The sequence below is a fragment of the Rhinolophus sinicus genome, linkage group LG07 (assembly GCF_036562045.2).
Source record: "Rhinolophus sinicus isolate RSC01 linkage group LG07, ASM3656204v1, whole genome shotgun sequence".
Classification (NCBI taxonomy): Eukaryota; Metazoa; Chordata; class Mammalia; order Chiroptera; family Rhinolophidae; genus Rhinolophus; species Rhinolophus sinicus.
The window spans coordinates 88434082-88459017 of record NC_133757.1 but is presented as its reverse complement, the minus strand read 5'-3'; the positions used below and the strand labels follow the sequence as shown (position 1 = coordinate 88459017).

At 35.6% G+C, this 24936-nt stretch overlaps 1 protein-coding gene across 6 annotated transcripts in view; it reads left to right on the top strand.

Annotated features, from left to right (window-relative positions):
• Nucleotides 1-24936, top strand: part of PPP3CC (protein phosphatase 3 catalytic subunit gamma) — a 74434-nt gene that overhangs the window by 1783 nt on the left and 47715 nt on the right. For 2 of the 6 annotated variants that reach the window (XM_074338253.1, XM_074338252.1), the window contains exon 1: nucleotides 21497-21640. The exons of the other annotated variants lie outside the window; for them this stretch is intronic. The gene's annotated coding sequence lies outside the window, so the exon portion shown is untranslated. Of the gene's footprint in view, nucleotides 1-21496; nucleotides 21641-24936 lie in introns of those variants that run through there. 6 annotated transcript variants of the gene reach the window in all.

Sequence of the window (24936 nt, the reverse complement as noted above, 5' to 3'; positions counted from 1 at the left end):
ATGTTAATTTGAGTGTGTGACTTAGTTTCCCCCATCTAAAAAGTCAGCATCATGTTGGTCATAATGTTGATTATCTACACTATATAATATTTAGTAACTATAATGGGATTTTTGAGATTTATCTACTCAGCATTTGTCTGGTATCATTAGGGATTTAAGTGAATTGTTCATATAGCCCTTGAACTGCTATATTATTCTGCCCATTTTAGTGTCAATCTTTATCATATATAACCCACAAAGAGTATATAACCATCTCTTGAAGTTCAGAATATACTAAGCATAACCTTTTTTTGATAAATCAAGGTCATCATTATGTACATTAATTTCTGTTCTGTGCTGTTAATATGGCCGGTGCATTCTGCTGTGTAAGGGTGTTGTCAGTTTCCTCCTGTACTAAAATGACTCCTCACTGCTGTACCAGGTTAGTGCTTTTGTCTGTGTTTGGTTTATCTCCTCCTGTAGTGGTCTCTATCTTTCAAAATATGCCTTCTAATCTACCACTTCTAAATTGAAGTAGGCAGGGAAACCAGATAAACCAGAATTATGTATCAAGTGAGGATAAATGGAATCTGAGTGAAGCTTAGTGGCAGTCCTTAGATCTTCACGAATCTCCAATTCTGATCGCCATTGTAGCATGTAATTTCCACCGTAACATGCATAAGATATAAAGGAAATTTTTAAATGAACCGTTCAGACTCTTAAATATAGAAGTAAAGTCAAATGCCGTTAAAATGCATGTTGTTGTTAGGCATGCTCAGAGTTAAGTGAACACCCTCACAGTCTTTATGTTTTTTGACAAAATTATAAATTACTGCATGTTGTGTACTTCATACAGTTACTCTCAAATAAATGAAACAAATGATTTCAGGACTTTAGAATGTGTGAATTTGTCTTATATATAAGAACTTTAGCATAAGAACCTGACCACAGCAATTTTGGCTTCTTGGTGACTTATGTTACTTTGTTTCTGGGTTTTCCAGAGTGTGAAATACTTGAAGTTTGTTCTAAGAAAGTAAGGTATCAGTGTATATATAGTAGGTCCATTGCGTTGGTACTAAATCCTGATGTTATGTTATCTTGTCTGGCCAGAGTTTGTCTATATTTATTCACAGCTGGAAATCTTTTTCTGAGGTGAGACCACACCCCAGTTGTTTTTGATTCTGTCATTTCCTGTTAACTTTAAAGTCTACTTAATTGTTTTGTTTGAGCAAATCTTAGAGAAGAATGGGTGGGTGGAAGTGATTTGTATTATAAGTGTCCTTCAAACAGCAACTTTCCTAAAATGAAGGACTAGACTGGTAGTCAGAAAACCTAGGTTTTACTGCTGCTTCTGGAGCTTATGTGTGACCTTGTTTGTTTTTTTTTTTTTTTTTTTTCAACCTTGCCTTTTTACTTAAACTGCCTTTCTTTCCCTTCAGTAATCTCATTTGCAAAATAGGGTTAATAATATTTTCTTTGTCAGGCAGCTAAGCCATGCAAATAACGATGGCTATGAAAAGCTTGAGACCAGGTACTGTTGTGAAACATGATAGTAGTTTGATAATAGATCATTTACTACATAAGTAGTTAGTAGGGAAGCTATTGACATTTGAAAAATATCAGAATTAGAACATATATGAAATTATAAAGTAGGAAACTTCCCAGTCCGGAAAATGTCTCTTCTACAATATAAAGGATAGCTGGGTAGAATCCCATGGGTAACAATGTGAAGTAACCAATACAATTCTCTCTAATACTTCCCTGGCAGCTGGTTTTTTCTCTAGCAGGTGAAGGTGTTTATGTTTAAAAATAAGTTCTTATGATTTCATTCATTCATTAAATGTTTATGGAGAGTATGCCAGTAGTTAGGTGCTCATTTGTTTCTTCTTTGTTTTAAAAGAAACATTTCTGTGAGCCTCCAGTCCCTTTGCACTACTGCTATCTGGAGAAGTAAACTAGAAACAAATCATTGAACTGTGAAAATCTTTCAGCTTGACCTTTTTTTTTTTCTTTTTTTCCCGGTTTCCAAGTTTCTTTTCCTGTTTAAAGAATTTTTCTTTGACAGTGATTTTTATAAAAAACAGTTTAGTCCTCTGGGCTGAATCTTTTCAGAAGCAATGAGGAAATTTCACTAGGAATTACATGACAGATGTGGCGAATCCTTTGTCTAAGTTTGTTATTTGGTGGCTGAATGGGGTTTAACAGAAAAGTCAAGCTTTTTCAGTAAGATGATGATACAGTTCTCCCATTCCCTTGGAATTCAAATATATTGTATAGTCACAGAATGTACTGTCATTTAGAGCACACATTAGAGGCTACTAATTATTTCACATCCTGGCATTGGGAATAGTGTAGCTATGGCTTCCTTAAAAGATTTTAAGTAGTTTGGAAAGAAATTGCTATTATCCCAAGTATCCCCTGATCCCCATTTCAGTCTCTGGTACCTATACCTCATTTACTTCCATAGCTCTTGTTCCCTCTCCTCTTTCATATATGAGAATGGATTTAATTTACCAAGGCTTTAAAAATTTTTTTTTTCTTTTTAAATATAAGCTTAACCCTGCTAATTATAAAATTGGAAAGTCAAAAAGGGAAGAAAACAATGGCTTCATATTTCTTCCCTCCGGAAACAACTGCTTTTAATACTTCTCATGTATTTTCCTGTGCTGGTATATTTTGGAATCAAAGGAAAATATCACATATATTTAAGCTTTTATTATGCAAATGTTTTCATGTTATTTTAATGTAAATATTGTAATTTTACCTAAATTCTTTCATGATGGTTTCAGTCAACATGAAAATGGTATGAAAGTGTTTATACTCATGTTTTGGTCTTTTATATTTTTAATCATTTGATACAATACCAACCCAAAAGAAACATTTTCAAGTATAAATGTTCCTTCCATGTGAACAAGTCATATAGGGCATATCTGTTGAATTTGTCAATAGGATTTATTCAAGTTAGGCTTAGTTTACCATTGTAATTAAGCTGCCAAGCTATTTAAACATGAAAAATCGGTGCTATTTGAGATTCATACCTCTAAGTGGACTTTTAAACCTCGGAAAGGACATCTTAACTTAAACACTTAATTCTTATTTGAGCAGGAATAAGTTGTTCTTTTTACTTGTATGTTAATGATTGTGATTGAAACCTTATTTATATCAGACATTTGATAATAAAGCTTTCTTCCATAAAGTAACATAGTATCACATTTTATTGTAAAGTTAAAAATATGTTAGTGGATCATTTCAGAGAAAAGTGCTAAGGACTCATTATTTAAAGTGAATTAAAGAATTAATTAAAATCCTTTTCCTAAGCTATATTTGGTAATAGAAATATAATGTCTTTCCATTAAAGTGACATTTCGGAGAAAAGCTATGTTGTATACATATCTGTGAGAAAAAAACTTATTCAGCTAATTCTGATCTTTGTCATCATTTTGGAGCTTTGCTGCTACTTAATTACTAAAGGACTAAAGGAAATAAAGGGTGTCTTAATTAACATCCTTTGGTGCAATCACTAATAGAATATAACTCTGAAAGTTTTCATGTTAAATTTTAGCTGAATTTTAAATTTCAAAACTGAAGTTTAAAAATCTCAACTGAAAGTAAGTGATATCCAAGTTATCTTTGTAATCTACCTAATTATTCAGATGTATGCAAAGAGAACTTTTAGTTCCCTATATTCACTTTTATTTTATTGGCAAACTAGATTCGTATCATGGTATCTTTTAGTTTCTTAAGTCTTTGTTTATTATTAGAAGGTCTAACTTGGTAACTAGGATCTCTAGATTGGGTGACAGGAAGATAAAGATATGCTGTATGAGCTGGCCAAGCAATGTATGTCTTTGATGATCATTATTAGCTTTATTGAATGCTAACAATCCGTGATGATGTTGTGCAATGTCTGGACGATGTCAGCCCAAGAGGCTGAAGTTCTAAATGAAATAAACACTGGAAAATCATCTAAGAATTCATTCAAGAATTACCTATGTCATCCTTGCTAAAAGTGTTTAACCTCCATCTAGTTATAGTAAACAATCAGACAAATCCAATTTCAGACAAATCCAATTTGTGGGACTTTCTACAAGACGACTGGTCTGAACTCTTCAAAAATGTCAAAGTTGGACGACTGGTTAGTTCAGTTGGTGAGAGCGCGGTGCTCTTAACAACAAGGTTGCCAGTTGGATCCCCACACGGGCCACTGTGAGCTGCGCCCTCCACAACTAGATTGAAACAACTACTTGACTTGGAGTTGACGGATCCTGGAAAAACACACTTAAAAAAAAAAAAGATACGGGGGATTATGCTAGATGAAAGAGAAACGATAGTCAAGAATAGTGCCAAGCCTGGACTTGGAACATAAAAACCTATAGACACTTTGCAGACAACTGGAGAAATTTGAATATGGAGTATATATTCGATAACATCAATATTAAATGTGGTAATATGGTATTATCATTATAATGGAGAATGTTCTTATTTTTAGGCAATACCTGATGAAGCATTTAGGTTGAAATATCATGATGTATGTCTGTAATGCTCTCAAATAGTTCAGAAAAAAAATTATGTATTTGCTGAGCAAGAAAGCAAACATGGCAAAATGTTCACCCTGGTGAATATAGGTAAAGCGAAAATTGGTGCTCATTTTACTATCCTTTCACTTTTTTATAGAATTTCAGTTTTTCCAAATATAAAATTGGGGGAAGAAAAAAGTACATTTAAGAAATGCCTCAAAACAGCTGGGCTTGCGAAAGGCTCCCATCATGTTTGAGGATTCAGTAGTCTTAGGGAAAGATAAAAAAGAAGAAAATGAGTTTTAAAGTATATTATAGCTGATGCAAAGTGGAAGTACCTTGTTTAGCAGAAAAGGAGGTTGTTTCAGCTACATGGGAGGGCTTGGAAAAACAAGTAGAAGTAAGGATGGAGAAACAGTATACTTGCCTAAGGAGTAGAGAGGATGGGAAGTGTCAGAATTGAGAGGTGAAATGAAGAAAAGGCGGAGAAAAAGGGATAGCTGAAAACTGCTGGAGCAGTTGATAGTGATTCCATTAAGGGGACAGCAAGATTATTTTGATGGCTGTGTGTTTTTTTAAAAAACACAACAACCTTAAAGCTTAATTGGCTTATAAACACAATCCAAAAATTATAGAAAATTCAAACATTGCACAAATAGATATTGTGGAAAGTGAGAAAAACTTGTTTTTATTTTATTGGAGGGATTGAAGTAAAACAGATGAGAGAGGGATAAAATAAATACTTTTTAAAAAGCACTAACAAGTAGAGGAGATAGAAAGGATTTTCTAAGTGTATTTCCCATCCCAGTTAATCACACCACTTACCCATTTAGTCACCGGCTCAGATGACAAGCCTGGGAGTCAGGCCAGACTCTCCTATCGTTTTCACTTTATATCCAGTTCTACCAGACTCAGTTCTGTGGACTTTTGGTTTCTACATAACCTACTTCATCTCCCTGTCTCACTTCTGGGTTATACTATTGCAGTATCCTCTTGCTAGGGCTATTTAGTCTTCACACTGCCATCACTCCACACTGTGGATAATATAAAAGATCATTCTTGTACTTGAAATCCTACATGAGCACTTCCTGTCCATGGGATAAACTCTTAACTTTGTTGACATTTAGTTCCCTTTGTGCTAAACCTCTAACCTTGTATGGTAGTCTCCCCTTGTCTGCTTGGGATACGTTCCAGACCCCCAGTAGATGCCTGAAACCATGGATAGTACTGAACCCTCTATGTACTATGTTTTTTCCTATACATACATACCTATGATAAAGTTTAATTATAAATTAGGTGCAGTAAGAGACTAACAATAACAATAATAAAGCAGAACAATTATAATCATGATATCCTGTAATAAAAGTTATGTGATCTCTCTTTCACTCACCAGTAGTTTTATATTTTTCAGTTCAAACCCATCTGCGTAATCATCCCTTTCTTGCAGTAAATGACTTGATGTCACTTGTTTCAGGGGATCCCTTGCTGAAGTCTTTGTATAGGCTCCATGCTTTCTGGTGCAACATGATGCTGTCAGTTGGAACATTTTCTGTTCATTCCTTCCACCCCAAATTTAATGCCTTTTCATCTTAACTACATACTTGTCATGTACTGTAGCCATAATTTTGCAGTTTGAGGTGAGACAGCAAAACTAGCATGAACTTCTTTTCTCTTCTTCACAATTTCATGAATGGAAGATCTGTTCTTACCGTAGATCATAGCAACCTCAGCATTTGATGTATTTTTCTTTCCTTATTGGGTGGAGAACTTTCATCTTTTCACTTAAAGGAAGCACTGCCCGCTTCTCTTTGGTGGTCCGAATTGCCAGCATCGCTACTCTTGCATTTTGGGGTCATTATGAAGTAAAATAAAGATTAAACAGTAGATCTGATAACTCAGACGGCTACTAAGTGACCAACAGGCAGGGAGGTAGTGTGTGCTGTGTGGAGACACTGGACAGAGGGCGGATACCTACCCCAGGTGGGACCGAGCAGGACGGTGTGAGATTTCATCACGCTGCTCAGAATGGTGCACAATTTAAAAGATAAGAATTATTTATTTCTGGAATTTTTCATTTAATGTTTTCGGACTGTGGTTGACCACAGGTAACGGAAACCAAGGAACGTGAAACCGTGGATAAGGGGGGACTACTGTATTACTTTCTTTCCTCATTTCACACCCCATTCCCAAACCTGCTTTACTACTACTTGTATTTCCCTAGAATGCCTTATATATGTGAATATCTTGCATTACTTCTGTGTGGAATCTTGCCCCCCAAATTGACTAGCCCCTATTTATTGATCTTTCAAGATTTAGCCAAGAGGACCTCTGAGCAGCTTTTTTTCCTTAATTAGGAGGCGGCATAGAGTAATGGGCTTTGAAGTCAGACATATATCTAGATTCAAATTCTACCTCTTTTAGTAGCTGCATAACCTTGGACAAATCATTTAACCTTTGTTAAACCTCAGTTTCCCTATCTGAGGAAGAGGGATAATAAAACCTATCCTACAGGATAGTCGTAAAAAAACTCCACAAAGTGCAGTGACTGGCACAAAGTACGTGCTCAATACATGTTAGCGACCACCATCGTCATCAGAAAAAGGGTTGGATATTGTCCCTATGTGCTCCCAGGAGCAATCTCACTGCTTTATACATTTCTTTAAATATTTTTATTAGTTATCACACTAAACTGTTAGTGATCACACTAAACTGTTCTCTTCAAGGGCAAGAACTGTGTATTCTTAAGGCTGAATACACTGCCCAGCATATGGGCGCTTAGTCAATGTTTAAGTGAAGGCATAAGAAGCTTCTTTTACAGGAGGGAGACAATAGGAAAGAGCACAGGCTCTGCTAGTTACTAGCTGTGTGACTTTTGTTATTTATATTCCTTGCTTCAGGTTTAAAATGGGAGGTAATAGTACCTACCTCAGAATTTAAAGACTGTTTCATACTGTCTGGAAAGTGCTTAGCATGGTGTCCTTACTGGTGCTCAATAAATCTTAGCTGTGTATTAAATGAGTTAATCTTCAGTCTTGAGATTTGACAGCTGTTTGACTTTAAGTGACATGTGTGAAATGAGGGTTTGAGGATGTATTGTATTTTATGTTTTCCAAGCTTAGTCTCCCTAGCTTTTGAAAAGCTTTAAACCCAGAGCACTTAATAAGAAAAATGGTGAAAATTTTCTTTTCTGTAGTATAGATAGTGTTTTGGAAATCACGTATTCATAAACAAATATTTGATGAGTTTCTACTACAGGCAATATGTGTCTGATTATACTTAGAAGCTTCAATACTGTTGAAAAGTACTCAGTATAGCATATAGCAGCCTCCAAAAATGTAACAGAAAATTAGAACTGTGGCGCTCCTATGACTAATACCACGCAGATGACTAAATTGTAGACTGTATCTGGTATGAAATGTTTTCTCCCACACTCCATCAATTGATAATCCTTTCAAGTTTAAACTTTGACTGTTGATGCGTGCCCTAAAAAAGATAAGAATTAATTTGTGGGGTTATTTTGTGTGTGTGCCTAGGGACATTTTATTCTTGTGACCTAAGGCTTTGTTGAGGTTTCAAAATAAAATATGGTGGTTTTAATGAATGGCCAGAGTAATAAAGGTGGGTTTGTCCATGAAAGCAAGTTTGTTATTTTTGTACTGTTTTATTAAAAACATATGATGTCACTATAAAGTTACTGCTTCTGTCAGACTCTCACTGATCATGGTTATTAATTGGTTCTAGGACGGCCAGTTTCTAATAGCTTGAAAGTGAGTTCTGTGACTTTCAAAGTACAGAGGGAATGGTCTGAAAGAGCTATGTCAGATCATTGAAATAAAATTACTTGTTCTAATAGCTTAAGAAAGGATATGAAAGGTACACGTGACTATTAGTAATAATATATAGTATAATCTCTTCAGCAGTTTTTAACTGGTTTGTGATTGGAAAGGCAGGTGAGTAGATTAGGAAATAAGTCTGCAAAAGTAGGGCAGGCTTGCTGGCTTAAAATAGGAATGAAAGCCGGGTTATTTGCAGTGAACAGAGATAGCTATTTAGGTAAATCCTAGTGCCCCATGAGGGTAAGACCACACAATAATCTAAAAATAATAGCGTATGGGCCGATCATGTTTGAGGTTTACTTTTCATACCGCAGGATTAATGTGGTCATCACGAGTGTGGCAGACCCGCATCCAATGTTAGGTCTATTTACCTGAAAACACGTACCATTTATGTGGTGGATGTATATTGCAGCAATCTACAGAATTACATTTGATGTGAAAAAGCTGCGCAATTTCTTCAGTGTACTTTAGAAACTAAGTTTAAAAACTTTATTAAATTTTTATTTTGGCAATTATAGAGTCATGGGATGTTGCAAAGAAATGTACACCCTCCCCTAGGTCTCTCCACAGTGTCACAGTCGCATGTCACAACCAAGAAATCGACATTGGCACAATCCATAGAGCTTATTCAAGTTTCACCAGTTACACACGGACTCCTGTATGCGTGCGTGCGTGTGTGTGTGTGTGTGTGTGTGTGTAGCTCTGCAATTTCACATGAGTAGCCTTGTGTAACTACCACCATAATCAAGATAATTAATGTACCATCACCACAGGACTCCTGTGTTACCACTCCTTTGTAGCTACACCATCTATGTATTCCCCCACCAGAAATTCAGTTTTATAGTTTGGTTATTGTTTTGAATCATGGAGCAAACCTGGTTTGTTTAGGTTTTTGCTCCTGAGTTGGAAGCATTCTAAAATAATTTTTATTGAAATACAGGTCATCTCACAGCAACTGACTAATGGTAAAAAGCTAGGTTAAAATGTCTTAGCAATTTGGGAGCAACGAAAGCTTTCTTAGGTGAATATGTGTCAGTGTAGAATGATGATTCTGCTCTGGTTACTAACCAGAGCTTAAAAACCATGAAGAAGAAATGGGTATCTTGGCCCCATTCCAGATAAATATGGAAAGTAATGTTGAGTAAAAAAATGCAAGTTGCAAAAGGATACACAGTATAATACCATTTACATAAAAATCTTAAATATACTATATTGTGTATAGATATATTTGTAATAAAATCATATACATGTAGGAAGGATATACAGCTATTTAAAGGTACTAATTGCCTCTGGAGAGGATGGAATAGGATGGATGGAGGCTGTCTTCATTTTAATTCTTAAAAAATATTTGAAACAGATATGGCAAACTTAATATTTTAAATCTATGTGGGAGGTACATGGGTGTCTGTAGGATTTATTATTTCCCATATCGTTGTACGTAAAACTATTTTTTAAAATATTACATTAAAAATATCCATATATAAGTATATTACATATGTATCTGGAATTTGCTCTTTTCTCCCTTGTAGTAAACCTTCTGTTTATTTTATTTTGGTGCCAAGAGTGGAGTGCTGCTACAACAAATACCTGAAAATGTGGAAGTGGCTTTGGAACTTCCAAGAGACCCCGCATAAATCTCACACTGACGCCTTTCCTTAATTTGTGTAGCCATCACTGATATCCCCTTTATAACCTTCCATACTTACAGTCCGAACCATTCAGTGTATTTCCTAACTATTCTGTGTTTATGTCATCAATTTAATTATTTCATCTACTTAAATAGAACGTAAAATTCTTCAAGGTAAAGTCCATGTGTTAAAATTGTGTAATCTACTTGTTATCTACATAGTGTGAGCATGTAGTAGGTGCCAGACAAATATTGGCTTATTTAACTTAGAATATAATTATTCCCCTAGTATTTTTGAATTTTACTCAAAGAACCCTACCAGCTCTTTGTCTCCTGTAGATTTCAGAAGTTCAGGTTTTAACAAATATCACTATTATCCAGGATTCTAGGAAGGCTAGCTGTAGAAACTTATATCTATTCAATTATCCAGTGTTTTGTTTTTCAGTTGGTAACATACAATTGTCTTACAAAGGATGACACTGGATAAATAGATTTGAATTCTAAAGCTCCCCAACTGGTGGTGTGTGGGAGATGAAGCTGAAATGTCAGAGTTTTTTCATAAAGAAACAACAGGAATTGATGATAGTACATAGTCTTTCCTAGCACTTATTGTTAGGAGGAGAGAAAGGTAGTTAATCGTGGTCAGTGAATTTCTTCAAAGTTCGCTGCTTTTAAATGAAATTAAGGTCAGCAATAGTAAGTAGAATGATAAAAGAATAAAATGCTTCATTTTGATGAACAACAGTGTAGTCTCAGCACGTGGCATTGTGTCTCACATATTGAAGTTGACCCCAGAAAGGTAAACTTAGTGATTTGTTATTTTTTTGAAATCACTCTTCTCTTTTAAGATAGAGCTACATTATTTTTACTATTCCCTTATGCAAACCAGGTGTGAATGAAGTCTTTGTTATGAACAATATTTGAAGTCCTAAAGTGTTTTTGATGATTTTGCATGTCTGTGTGAGAATTAGAGTGGATTCAAGATGAACCTAATAATCACTGTTACTCACTTTATGTGTTGTGTTGTGTGTGTGTGTGTGTGTGTAAGAGATAGTTATAGTTAGTTTTATCTAGAGTTGTGTAACATCCTTTTGTTCCCATGAAGTGTATCTTGCATATGAATGTCATTTGTTAGGTGTTGTACCTACATTGGCCTCTCAGGGAGATTATTGTTGTTCTAACCCATGAATATTTTTTGATTTATATGTTAAGAAGAAGTATTATAGATTATTTGGTAAAGCAGTACAGCAAAAGAGGGTAAGAACTTAGTCCCTGGGATCAATTGATCTGGGATCAAGCTCCAGCTTCTCCTGTTACTCACTATAAGATATTAGAGAAATTTTCTAATTTCCCTAAACCTTGGGTTCCTCATCTGTCAAATGGGGATAATAATACTAAAGAAATCCTAAAGAATCTATAAAATAACCATTAGTAATTGGCAAGGTCAAAGGATACAGAGTGAATATACAAAAATAAATTGTGTTTTTATATACTACCAGTAAATAATTGGGAAATGAAATTTTTAAAAAAATTCACTAAGTATATTACCCCAAAACATAAAATACTTAGGAATAAATTTGATGTACATGTGTAAAATCTCTTCACTGAAAACCATAGGACATTGCTGAGAGAAATGTAAGCCCTAACTATAAAGGAAGATCATGTTCCTTTATATTATAATATAATATTGTTTAGATGTCAGTTCCCAAACAGATTTATAAATACAATGCACTATCAATCAAAATCCCAATAGTATTTTTGAATAGCTAGTGGTAAGCTGATTCTAAAATTTATATGGAAATGAAAAAGAATAAGTAAACCAATTTTAAGAATGAAGAGCAAAGCTGAAGGGCTCACACTACTACCTGATTTCAAGACCTACTATAAAGCTACAATAATCAAGACAGTGTGGTTGGTACTGTTGAAAAAATAGACAAATATTAGGTTTGTGCAAAAGTAATTGCGGTTTTGGACTGTGAATTTTAAATCATTATAACGAAACCATTATTAATCACAATAGGAACCATTACAATCAACACATTTTTAGATTTAATTACCAAACCAGAAGATATTTTGAATCTTGACAGAAAAATCTGTTGATATATTGATGATACTGTTAATGGCCTTTCATCTTTCTAGCCTTATAGAAAGAGGTGGTGAATTTTCCTCTGCTGACACCCAGTGGCACCCTGATTGGTAGTATTACTGTTGGTTGAATAATGTACAAGTATAATAGAGTTGTATATGTTTCTAAATTCTAATTTTCTTTTTAAAATATGTGATATAATAACATGGCATAAAATTTTAAAAGACATGTAGCAAAAAGTCTTCTTCCTATCCCCGACTCTGGGCCACCAGTTCCTTGCCTTCGGGATGTTCAAGCCCACCACCAAAGCCCACCAGACACATACGTATAGTCAGAAAGAAGTTACATTTGTTTAGCTTGCTGCAGCAAGGAATAACACACCAAAATATCTGGGGGGCATCTCAGAAGGAGGGAGTTTAAAAAGGGGACATAAAGGGTTTTAGGAGCTGAGATTAGTCAGAGAGGGATTTTAGGATGGCAGTTAGTCTGAGCAGAGATTGACTAGAGTATGTCATTTAGGTGAGTTACTGGAATAGTCAGTGGTTTTATCTTCAGTACACGAGTCCCTGACAAGTTACTATCAGATAAGTATGTCTTTGGCCTTGGAACATGATGAGCTGATGTTAAAAAAGGTTTGAACTTAGTCTGTAATGCACATTGTGGTTTGGTTTGGTTCAGTTTATCTGTTTTATAAGTCATGGTGTTTTTCTGAGTGTTTGTGAGCAATTTGTGGTTTCTGTTTCAATTCTCAGTATCTGCTTCGGATCATTTGTTAACTAAGCTGGAGGAATTACCATTTAGGGGAAGTGCTCAATCAAGGACTGAACCATTATTAGATAGATTGTGAATGTTTATCAAACGTTTGATGGTAGTACTTTTTACCTCCATGAGCACCAGCCCATTTTGTGATTTTTCTTAGGCCATCTTTTATGGAATCATCTGGCATGATAATGGCTGACTACAGTCTTTAAGACCCTGGTGACCACACACATGGATCCTGCAACAGACAAAACCTCAAACAAAAATTATTAAAGTTTGAAACAATGTCTCATATACCCCATATCTATTTGGATTTTCCTTTGGTAACCAAGTAATTTTTTCCTCTTTAATTTGAATATAGATTATTCACCTTTGCCAGTATCTGAATACTTAGTCCTATATTTGGTGACTGTCAAGGATAAAGGCCTTGGTAGTACTAAGAATAAAGAACAGGTGTTTATTTATAGTCTAGAATCTTGAACCAGCAGATAGAGAGAAGAAAATAGCCGAGAGAATATAAAGGGCAAAATCATGCAAAGTACATGATAATCAGTGGCTTCTGGTATCTGATCTTGGATGTAAACAGTCTGTTCACATTGTCTTCTGCTTTGGGACCAAAACAGTTCTGGAAATCCGGCTCAGCCACACTGTCTTCCGTAGCAATGACGTCAGAAATATACGTAATTAATTCTCCATCAATAGTTAGGAATGCTTGATGCATACCTTTGTAGTTCTTTTGCTGTGTCGCCACAAGGCTCAATTTCTGTTCTTTTTTAATTAAAGTTTATTGAGGTGACAATGGTTAGTGAAGTTACACAGGTTTCAGGTGTACAACTCTGTAATACATCATCTATGTGTCACATTGTGTGTTCACCACCCCCAGTCAGTTCTCCTTCCATCACCATGTATTACAAGGCTCAACTCCTGATCTTTAGATTATAGCTTGGAATTTTAGGTGAATGTAAGGAACAATCAGAAGCCACTTGTGGATGTTGAGTCTGTAGGTTCTAGTTAATTTGCTGTATTAACCAGCATTATCAGAGTAGAAGAGAATGGAATCTTAAAGTACATAATCAGTTTTATAAGCAAGTTAGTGAGTGATTATTCTGAAAGTACATACATGTTATGAACAGAGAGGACATTAACAAATCTCCAGTCCTTTGATTTATCCTATGAAATATCTTATGAATTTCACCAATACAAGCTTATTTAAACAAAGAGATAATCTTTTTGTAGACAGCTGTTGTGTCCCTCTTTGTATATGAACGTATGCTTTCTTTAACCTGAAAGATGCACAAACACTGAAGCATATTTACTTTGAACACATTTCACTTACACATAATTAAATTTAGGAAGGCAGAACTTTCCTTTTTATGTATTAATTTTTTTTCTTTTAACCCAATTTTACTAAAGCAAAGAGCTCTCACAATAATTTTGAGTTAATTAAAAGTTGGAGAATGCCAAGTAAAACCCGTAGTTTCTATAATCCTTCAAAAACATTTTTAATAAGGTAAAGGACCAAATCTTTATGTTGCCTAATGGTCATTTAGTATAAACCCAAAGATATCGTAGCTGTGAGAAACATCTTAACAGTTTTTATCATTCTGAATTTGGAGAAGGACAAATTCAAGAGAATCGGCAAGTGGTATGTTATGACATCCAAAGATAAGAAATACTTACAGGCGGTATCTTGAAAAACACAGCAGTATGTGGCAGCGATTATTAGGAATGTTAACTTTTTTTTCCAAAAGTAAGGACTTGAAAAAAAGATTTTTGAGTATGTCAAAAAGCACAGAGAGTTAACAGAATATTTTGATGATTTAGGAAATGTCTCATCTGGGCGTAGAATAGTTTTGCTCTTTTAACAGAAAATAAAATTTTGCTCTTTGTTTATTATTCATGAGAGAACTTGCATTAAAAGGACCTATGAAAAGCCTTTATTCCTTATGATAAACCTCTCACACTTGACTAAGTGTGTCAAACCTTTTACATAGTTTATTTCTCCCTTCAAATTTTTTTTTTTTTTTTTTTTTTGTAGCTATTACAAACTCAGACAATAAAGTATCAGACCTTCTACCCTTGTGGTATACTGTCGAATTTGTCTTTCACTATGTTTCACCTCTTGGCACAAACAGAAAAAATTTCCCCCCAGCTTTATTGAGACATAATAGACACATAACATTGTATAAATTTAAAGTATACAGTGTGATGTGATACTTATGTGTATATATACAGTTGTATGTATACAGCTGATGTGATACACATATATAGCAAAATGATTACCACCATAGCATTAGCTAACAACGTATTAACACAGACATTTCTTATTTTAAGACAAAATTATTCCATTTTTCCTAGATAAGCAAAACCACATCTGATATGCATTACATCCCCCTGTCTTCACACACATGTGAAGGAATGTAAATCCTTCAAAATCAGTATAACTGAAAGACATTATTATAGTTAAAGGTTGAGTGAGAGAGAAATTCTGAATGTTAGAAATTCCTGTCACCTGAGTAATCTTCTAACTTCCAGAGAGTTACAAACTATAAGGGCCTTGTGTTGTTTCTTAAAAATTAACTAATCTCTAAATTCTTTTTAGGGCGATGCCAATTAGCCTTTTCCCGTTTTTGCATCTCCTAGGCACATCAAAATATGGATTAGTTGATAGAGATCAGGGAGGCCTATTCAAGTCTTGAGTTTGATAAGTGCTCTTTTTATCCTGGGGTTTGGGATGTCGTTCAGGGACGCGGTTTGAGAATTTATTTGAATTGCATTTGGAAGCTTCCTCATATTAAGGAATGCAGACCATCAGATATTCAGAATTCTGCTTCCTTTATTGTCTTAAGGTCCTCTCAAATAAACAATCTTATTCATGTTAAAAGTTCCCCAAGAGGTCATTTGTAATACAAACTTTTTTGGTGAAATTATGCCTTTTGCTGAGTTATATTCATAATCTGAAAATGTGAAGGAAGCAGAATAAAGGAGGAACCCAAACGGTGGAGGAACAGAAGAGACAGAGATTCAGACAGAAAAGTCCATGTGACCTGCAGCCATTGGTAAAGATGGCGCTTTTGCAGTCACGTGTCTCCAGATGACCTGAAGTGACACCAAAGATCAGCTGTCATCAATTGAGGGCTGATCAGAACCTCATCCCCCGGCAGACAGAACTAAGCAAAACTGTTCTCAGGATTATAAACACCAAAGACAGTCCTTAGGATGTTTTAGAAAAAGTGACCCAGTGCAGTGTGTCTAAATTACTGGTCTAATGAGGCTTTCTGAACTTGTCAGCTTTGGGGCTGGCTGGAAGACAGTTATCAGGCCATGCCTCTCCTCTGCCCATGGACTTCCTCGCACAGATGGATGACATTCAAGATCCTGAACAAGCAGAGCAATGATAGGAACGCTGCTGATGAGGGAGAAGCCAAGTGTCACTCACTGTACAATCTGCTAAGACTTGAGGTCAGAGGCCCCTGGGTCCTGAAGTACTCAGTAAAATTATTGGAGCTCAGAGACCTCACTGTCAGGCAGGGTCTCCTCGAGCAGGTGGCAGTCCAGTGACCTCATATGCGCCCCTATTACAAAGTTGTGGGTCTCCCCAGAAATAAGATCAGCTGACTCTTAGTGCAAGTGCCAGCTGTTAAATTGTAGGACACCCCAAAAACCGCCTGCCAGAGACTATCAAGGATTTACCTGTAGTTCAAGAAAAACAAGTTAGGTCCATTTAACTTGCTGCAAGAAGCAGAGAGAACCAGAGGAACTAGGAATCTTCCTAAAAGGAGAGGCAGTTAGGAAAGACTACTCATCGGATGCTGTTGTTAGATTAGGGATGGTTGTTAGATTTTAGGGTGGACATTTGTGATCTAGGCGAGCATTAGTTAGAATTTGTAAACTAGAGAGGTTGCTAGGTCTCATGAAGTTTTAGTGTTAGGTCAGATCTAGCATCTGTGCAGTTACTGTTAAATTATAATAGTTTGCCTGAGGTTTTATCTTGGAACATATGGATCTGAAGGATCTGGTGGTAAGAAAGTTAGAGTTTAGATAGTCTGTGATGCATGTGGTTTGGTTTGGTGCAGTTTGTCTGTTTTCTGAGTCAAAGTACAGTTAAAGGTTGTGGCTTCTGTTTCGATTCTAAGAGGCAGCTGGTATGAGTTTCTTATGTATAAACGTATATTTGAAATTGCTGAAAGGCTTTAGAAAAAAACTGACTTTAAGTATTCTGTATTCGTTTCTATTCGTTTCTATTGTGTAGCAAATGACCACAAACTTAGTGTCTTAAAACACCATGTTTAGCTCACAGTCCTGTGGGGCAGAGTTCTCTGCTCAGGGCCTCGGAGGTGGAAAGCGAAGTGCCCACCAGGCTGAGTTTGCACGTGGAGGCTCCGGGGAAACAATCTGCTTTTAAGCTCATTCAGGTTGTTCGCAGTTCCTTGTGGTGGTTGGAATGCAGTTCCTATTTTTTTGCTGGCCAGTCAACCAGGATACCACGCCCAGCTCCTGGAGGCTGGCTGCATTTCTTGCTATGCCCCCTTCTGTCTTCAAGCCAACAATGGAGAACTTACACATCGAATCCCTCTCATGGCAAATCTCTGGACTCCTACATACCGGATCTCTAGATCCAGACTTGAAGGTCTCATGTCAGGCCCACCTGGATAATCTCCTTATTTTAAGGTTAGCTGATTGGGGACCTTAATTATGTTTGCAGACTTCCTTCACAGAAGTGCTTAGATTATTGTTTGAGGGAATAACTGGGAGAAGGTGTGTGTACCGTGGGCCAAGAATCTTAGGGGGTCTGCTTCCTGTCTAGCATAACATCTTTTTAATGTTTTGAAGCACAAGCCACAGAATTGCCTGTGTTGTCTTAGTAACTCTTGGCTATTTATAGATGTAACTTAAATTTGAGGTTGAATTTTTACTGGTAAGAGTCAGATTGGGGTACAGCTCAGCTGATCTGAGAAAAGTCTTATTTATTTATGTATAAAACTGACTAACATAAGGGAAGTTATTGACGATGGTATTGCCTTTTTTTTTTTTGCCCTTGGCATCTGTTACTTTTCTTTTAAATAAAGTTTATAAAAACTTGAAAAAATTGGAATGTAGGGCAAAGTAGATAGAAAAAAACAAAACCATCTGTGATCCAAACACTCTTGCTTATATTTTCATTATTTTCTTCCAATTTTTATTGTTCACTTAATAGACAATCATTATGAAATAGTTATACTGATTTCTTAAATATATGTATATTTAATTATAAAAGTAATATAGGGTCATTGGAGAAAGTTAAAAAATAGGAAAAGTAGGAAGAATGAAATAATTTGGAATCTTGTTACCTCGAGCTAATACTTGGGTATATTTCTTTACTACCTTTTCTAATGCATTACTTAGTCACAGTTTAGATTATATTGTATGGATTTATTTTTGAGTAGCGTTAACACTGGAACATTTGTAGATTTTAAATAAGTGGCATTTGACATCTCACTTACCACTTAGTAGTTTTTTTGTATCTTAATCTTTAAAAATGATTTTATATGAATTTGTTTTACTTTATACGTGTGCCTTTTATTTTTTAAATTTTACATATGTACGTATGTGTGTGTATATGTATGTATGATATATATATGTATAGGTTATAATATTTAATAAAATAGTAAAAAAGAAAAACTCCATTGTCTGTCCAAATTGGCTCATCCCTAAGGGTCCCTGACAGTTGAGTTTTCACTGTACCTTGTATATTATTATCATTGATGGACCAAGGACACCGGCATTTCCATTGGCTCCTCCCTTTTGCTCCTTGAGATAAGACAACCATGGCTCTGGCATCCCTGGGGGGGCGTTGGGGGGGGGACAGCAGCTCAGAAGAAGAAAAGGCTTTAAAAAGAGGTCTTACAAGAACTTAGTAACGGCTTCTTCTGGCTTCTTACACTGACTGAAATGCCAAAAAGTCTCAGCCTAAGACGCAGACTGATATCTGGCCTCAGTGTGTCATTTCCCTACTGAAACACTGATATACTGGGCTCTCTAGCTCTGAATTTTTAAAGAATACCGAAAATCATTATTTGAGTTACTTGGTAGTGAAAATAGTTTGTTTTATTACTTACTACTACTTTTTTTTTTTTAATTTTATTTTATTAAATTTATTGGGGTGACTACTTACTACTACTTTTGAGGAGAGAGGGGAGGTAAAGACAAAAATCTTGTTTTGTATTTTTTCTTGCAAAGTGTTCAAAGTGTGATTTGGATGTGGTCATTAATTACGTCAAGAGAGGTTCTTTTTTTAACAGTGTGATTAAAAAAAAAAAATCATTCTAGAAACACATTTCCTGGGATTGGGAAGGAACTGAAACAGAAGACGTGCACATGAGTGGAAGTCTGATATCTGAGTTACATAATCTTCCTGAATCACCCAGGACTTCTGGGTCTGGGGTTCAAAGTGAATAAAGCCAGACCTGAAAATCTTTGGTACTAGGACTTCTGCAGTTTTTCCTTAATTTTAATTCGACTCTGGCTGAGGTCAACTAGACTTAAGTGTTTTTGCATCAAAAAGCTTTTTTTTTTTTTTTTTGCTTTTTTGTTGTTGTTATTGAAGTATAATATATAATACAAAAGTGTACAGATTCTAAGTATACAGCTTGATAAATTTTCACAAAGGAAACATGCTTTGTGAATGTTTCCAGCATCCAAATCAAGAAATAACATTACCTAAAATAAGTGTTTAGGTAATTTTCTTTCAAGAAGGCTATGTAGGTGATATATTTTCTAGTCCCTTTGATTCTGTAAAAATGTTTTTATGACCTTCACACATGGTATAGATTATTTGGCTACATACAAAATTTAATATTAGAAATTTAGTAGTCCAGAAAACAAAACTGCAGCTATTGTGACATAAGTTTTTTCTTTATCCTTGTAATTCAGTATTTTTTCAAGAATGTATCTCTTATTAGCTTTTTCTGAAATGCAGCAACCCAATCTAAAAAAGTTAAAACAAAACTTTCTAGCTCAGAAATATTTTCTAATTTATGTTCAGTATTTTTCCTGCCACATTGGTTTAGTTTATTTCTTCAGGAATATTATTAACTCTTATTTTGGCTCTCCCCCCTATAGTCTCTATATGTCATCGTCTCATTATTTTCGTATTTGTCCTTTTCCTTCGCATTCTAAAAGAACTTCTCTAGTTTGTCTTCCATATCATATACTTTATTTTTAGCAGTTTGATTTCTGCTCTTTGCTCTCTCCCAGAGATTCTTCCTTATCTCAACCATCCTTCCTTTCATCTCATCCTTGCCTTCTGCTCTTATTACACAGAGGCCATGTTGCCTTGTTTTTTGTGTTTGTTAACTTCATAAACATGTCTTTTGGATCTTATAATTTTCAATGCGTTGGTCTTTCATTGAATCTTTGGGATAGTATTCTTTTTCCCTTGCCATGTAGAATTTTTGTCTTTTATTTTTTTAACTGATGGCCCCAAGAGCCTATTTAGTGTTTGGTATGTAGTAAGCGCCCTACAAAATGCATACTTGCAGTCTTAAACTTGAATTGAGTTGAGCCTGGGCTGAGGTCACTGAAAGGCTGATTCAGCTGGGGATATTGACTAGAGCACCTGCTCTCTTGGAGAAGAAGCATTCCAGGAGACCAAGGCAGAAGCTGAAAGCCACGTCTGCTGCAACTTATTAGTTAAAGCAAGTCACGAAGGTCAGCTTGGATGCTAGGAGAAGGGAATTAGACTCCATTTCTTGATAGGGAAGGGGCAAAGTTACATTGCAGAAGAGTGGACTGGGAAATACTGTTGCAGCCATTTTTGGAAAATAAAATCTGCTACAGACATTGTAACAGCAAAATATGTAACAATAACAGATTTCCAAAAACTGGAGATTGGTTAAATAAATTATAAGTAAGTAAACTGTGGTATCTACCTATGAGGAAATATTTTATGATTTTTATAGATACCTATGTATGTGTTTATGCATTATGATTTGTCTTGATCAAAACTTTATTACTACACATAGAACAGTGCCTGACACATAGTAGCAGTTCAGTAAAATTATTTGAATGAATGCCTTGAAGATACTTGGTGAATTGTTGTCAGTCATTTACAGTTTTTATGGTGAGAGTTTTCATTTTGTTCTGTTTCCTATTTTCATATGTATTTTAGTTAGAAGTTAAGGGATATTACATCAGGAGTTACTAGCCATGTTTCAACTGGAAACTGCATTTTGTTTTGAATCAAGTATTTCTAAAATGTATGCTTTACCTTAATAGTTTGTGTTTTTCGCATTTTTATCCTTTCTGTTTATTTAATAAGAAAAATTATGAGTTTTGTTTGTTTTCACAACTGGCAAATCAGAAAATATTTAGTATATACAACTTCTAATATGGCATCCTAAATTATTTTGAAACATTGGAGAACAATCTACTTTAATGTTTTTCCTGTAATATTAGTAGATATTGTCATTTGGTAATAGCTTGGAAAATATAGAATTGCCCATTTAAAAAGGGGTCTGATTTAAAGGTATTGTTAGAGGCATTGGTAATTTGGCTTTTTATTTTTTTCTTTTATATAGAGAAAGTATTGACAGATTCTGTTTTCAGGAAATTGCCATAGCAAATATTTCTAATCTTACATGCTCACAGAATTTGCCACTCTTTATCAATAGGTGGAATCTGTCTCCTCTCCCTTTGCACTTGGGCAGGCTTGTGATTGCTCCAATCAATTGAGTATGGCGAGAATGACGCAATGTGGCTTCTGAAGCCACGATAGAAAAAGGATACTGGTTCCTCCTGGCTTTCTCCTTATCTTAAGATGCATGTTTTGGAACTCAGTCACCATGGTGGGAGGAAGGTTAGTCACATGAAGAGGCTACCCATACATATTCTCATCCAGAACCTGAGCTAAGCCTCAGCTGACAGCCAGCATGAACCCCTAGATGAGTGAGTGACTGGACTTTTAGATGATCCCAGGTGCTTGCTGTCACGTGTCCAGTGGAGACCCCAGGCATCGTGGAGCAGGGACAAGCCAGCCCCACTGTGTCCACTGTCTGAATTCATGGTCCACAGAACCTGTGAGAGATGATAACAACAGTTCTTGTTGGTTTAAGCCACTAAGTTTTGGGGTAATTTGTTACACAGTAATAGATGTTCAGTACATACAAGTTCTAGAAATCTATCATAGAGAAATAATCAAAGATTTAGAGAAAAACAGGATAATGTTCACAACGGTATAATTAATAATAGTAAATAATTTTTAAAAAATTAGTCTAACCATCCAACAGTCAGAAAATGGTTAAATTATGATACATCCATTATTTCCCTAAAGAAATTAGGTTTGTCTGTTTTCAAAAAGAAAGTGTAAGGAATTGCTATCAAGTCAGTTCTGTTATAATGATTGTCAAAACTCATTGAATTGTATGCTTATGTAAATAAAGATGATTAAAGGAGGAAAAAAGTATGTATGTTAAAGGACACATACCCAGAATATATCAGAACTTCTATCAGTCCGTGGAAAAAGTATCTGAAGTAAATTTTTAAATGGACAAAAGAATTAATTAGGCGTGTCCCAAAAGAAGATAGTCAGATGGCTAATAAACAAGAGGACAGGTGCCCAGCATCACCACTTATCAGGGAAATGTTGATTAGAGCCACAAAGAGATGCCAGTAGACACTCAACTATAATGGAATAAAATTTAAAAGCTGATCAATACAAAGTGTGGCAAAGATACGGAGTAACTGGAATCCTCACAGCCCGCTGGTATGAGTGAAATGTTTGGCAAAACCTGTGCTTCCCCATAACCTTGTACCACACTCCTGGGTTGAAGGACTCCCAAGAGAAAGGCGTGCTTATGGCCACCTTAAGACAGGTGGAAGAATACTCATAGCGACTTGACTCCTAACGCTCAAAATCAGGAAGCTTATCTAGTAACACCTTTGGCTGCGCCTAGCCTTATTAATGCAGTTATGCTTAGCATTTAGCTATCTGCTTTTAGTTTAATGTGTGATGTTAATGAGAATTTATGTAGAGCATCATCCCCCACAAACCCCAATTTTCTAACTTTTAAAACTTTTCAAATTTCTTAAAGCCTTTCTCGTTAAAGCAGTTTGATTTCAGATGACTAAAAGAAAGAACTTGTTGCACAGATTGCCTAGAGCACCAATTATAAAAAGGCCAACTTTTTATCTGCATTCAACCCAAATATTCCCTTGCTCTTAGATCATTCCTGAGTTTCATTATTTTTAACTGCTTTTAGAATCTTACACTTTAATTTCCTGTTTGAATAGTGCTTTTATTTTTTTGTGGGTTTTTTTTTCACTATACTAGCTAAGTTTGCTCAGATTAACTATTTAATGCTGTTGTGTTTTTTGAGTAAATATTCTAGAGCAGTGCTGTTCAACATAACTTTCTGAAGTGATGCAAATATCCTATATTGGTGCTTTCCACTGTGGTGACCACTAGGCATGTGAAGCTATTGAGCATTGAAATGTGGCGTGTGCAACTTGAGGAACTAAATTTCACATTTTAATGAATTTTAATGTATTAAAATTTAAGTTTAAATGGCTACATGTGGCTGGTGCCTACCTTCGCAGACAGTACAGCTCTAGAGTTAAAGAAGGATGAATTGAGAAAAAGACAAGTATTTAAAGTGATATAAAATTAGGGGAAAATAGTGCATTCTTGTTATGATTAAATTAGAGCAATGGTTCTTAATCCACACATGAGACTCACCTGGAGAGCGTTTTGAAATACCAGTTTCTGTGTCACCAATCTAAAATCAATTGAATCCAAATTTCTAGCAATGGAATGAGGACGTTATACAGTCATGTGGCACATAACAACGTTTCGGTTAACAATGGACCACGTATACAACATGGTCCCCTGAGATTATAATGGAGTGGGAAATTCCTATTGCTTCGTGATGTTGTAGCATTAGTAGCATCACAGTGCGACATATTACTCACGTGTTTCTGGTGATGCTGCTGTAAATAAACTCACTGTGCTGCCAGTCCTATAAAAGTACTGTGTACTGTATTTTACTGTACGTTTTCTGTTTAGATATGTTTAGATACTTACCGTTGTGTTACAGTTGCCTGCAGTATTCAGTACAGTAACATCCTGTACAAGTTTGTAGCTGAGGAGCAATAGGCTGTACCATTCAGCCCATGTGGAGTAGGCTATATACCGCTTAGGTCTGTGGTAGTGCACTCTATGATGTTGGCATAAACGACGAAATTGCCTAATGATACGCTTCTCAGAACATACCCTTGTCATTAAGCAGCACACGAGTTTTCAGAAGCTTCCTAGGTTATTCTAACGTACAGATAGGATTATCAGTGAATTATAGTCGTGCTTCTTTGATCTAATGTGTAGCTGAGGATCTTGTTAACATGCGGGTTCTGATTTCAGTAGGTCGGAGCTAGGGCCAGATATTTAGCATTTCTGACAAGCTCCCAGGTGATTTTGATACTGTTGATCCCCAGACTACACTTTGAGTAGGACGGAATTTTAGGATGAAAGGTTGAGCAGGAGTTTGCTATGTCTGAGAAGAACATTTGGTTGCATAATTACAGAATTCAACAATTGTTATCTGGCTCAGACTTAATTTGTATGTCTCAACAGTGAATGTGCATATAGTATATACCTTAAAGTACTTATTTAGAAATTGATGAAGAACCAAACTTTTTCCGCTGGACAGTGTCAAGGGAAGAGGTTTTGTTTTGTTCAGATAAAATGGTCAGGGAAGAAATCCCTGAAGAGGTAACATTTGAGCAGAGAACTGAGTAGAATGAAGGGGCTATACTAATAGCAGCCACACTATAGCAGTGATTGGGGTTCAGCGACCAGCTCAACAGATAAACCCAGCAGCTTTTGCCACTGAAATAACAAAGATCAGAGCAGAAATAAATGAAGTAGAGACCAGAAAAATCAATAGAAAAGATCAGAAAGTTAAAAGTTGTGTTTTTTTTTGGAAAGATTAACAAAATTAATAAACCTCAACTAGACAGAAAAAAGAGAGAAGACTCAAATAAATAGAATCAGAAATATAAAAGGAGACATTACAATTGATACCACAGAAATACAACGGATCATAAGAGACTACTATGAACAATTATACACTAACAAATTGGACTGAATCATGAAGTAGA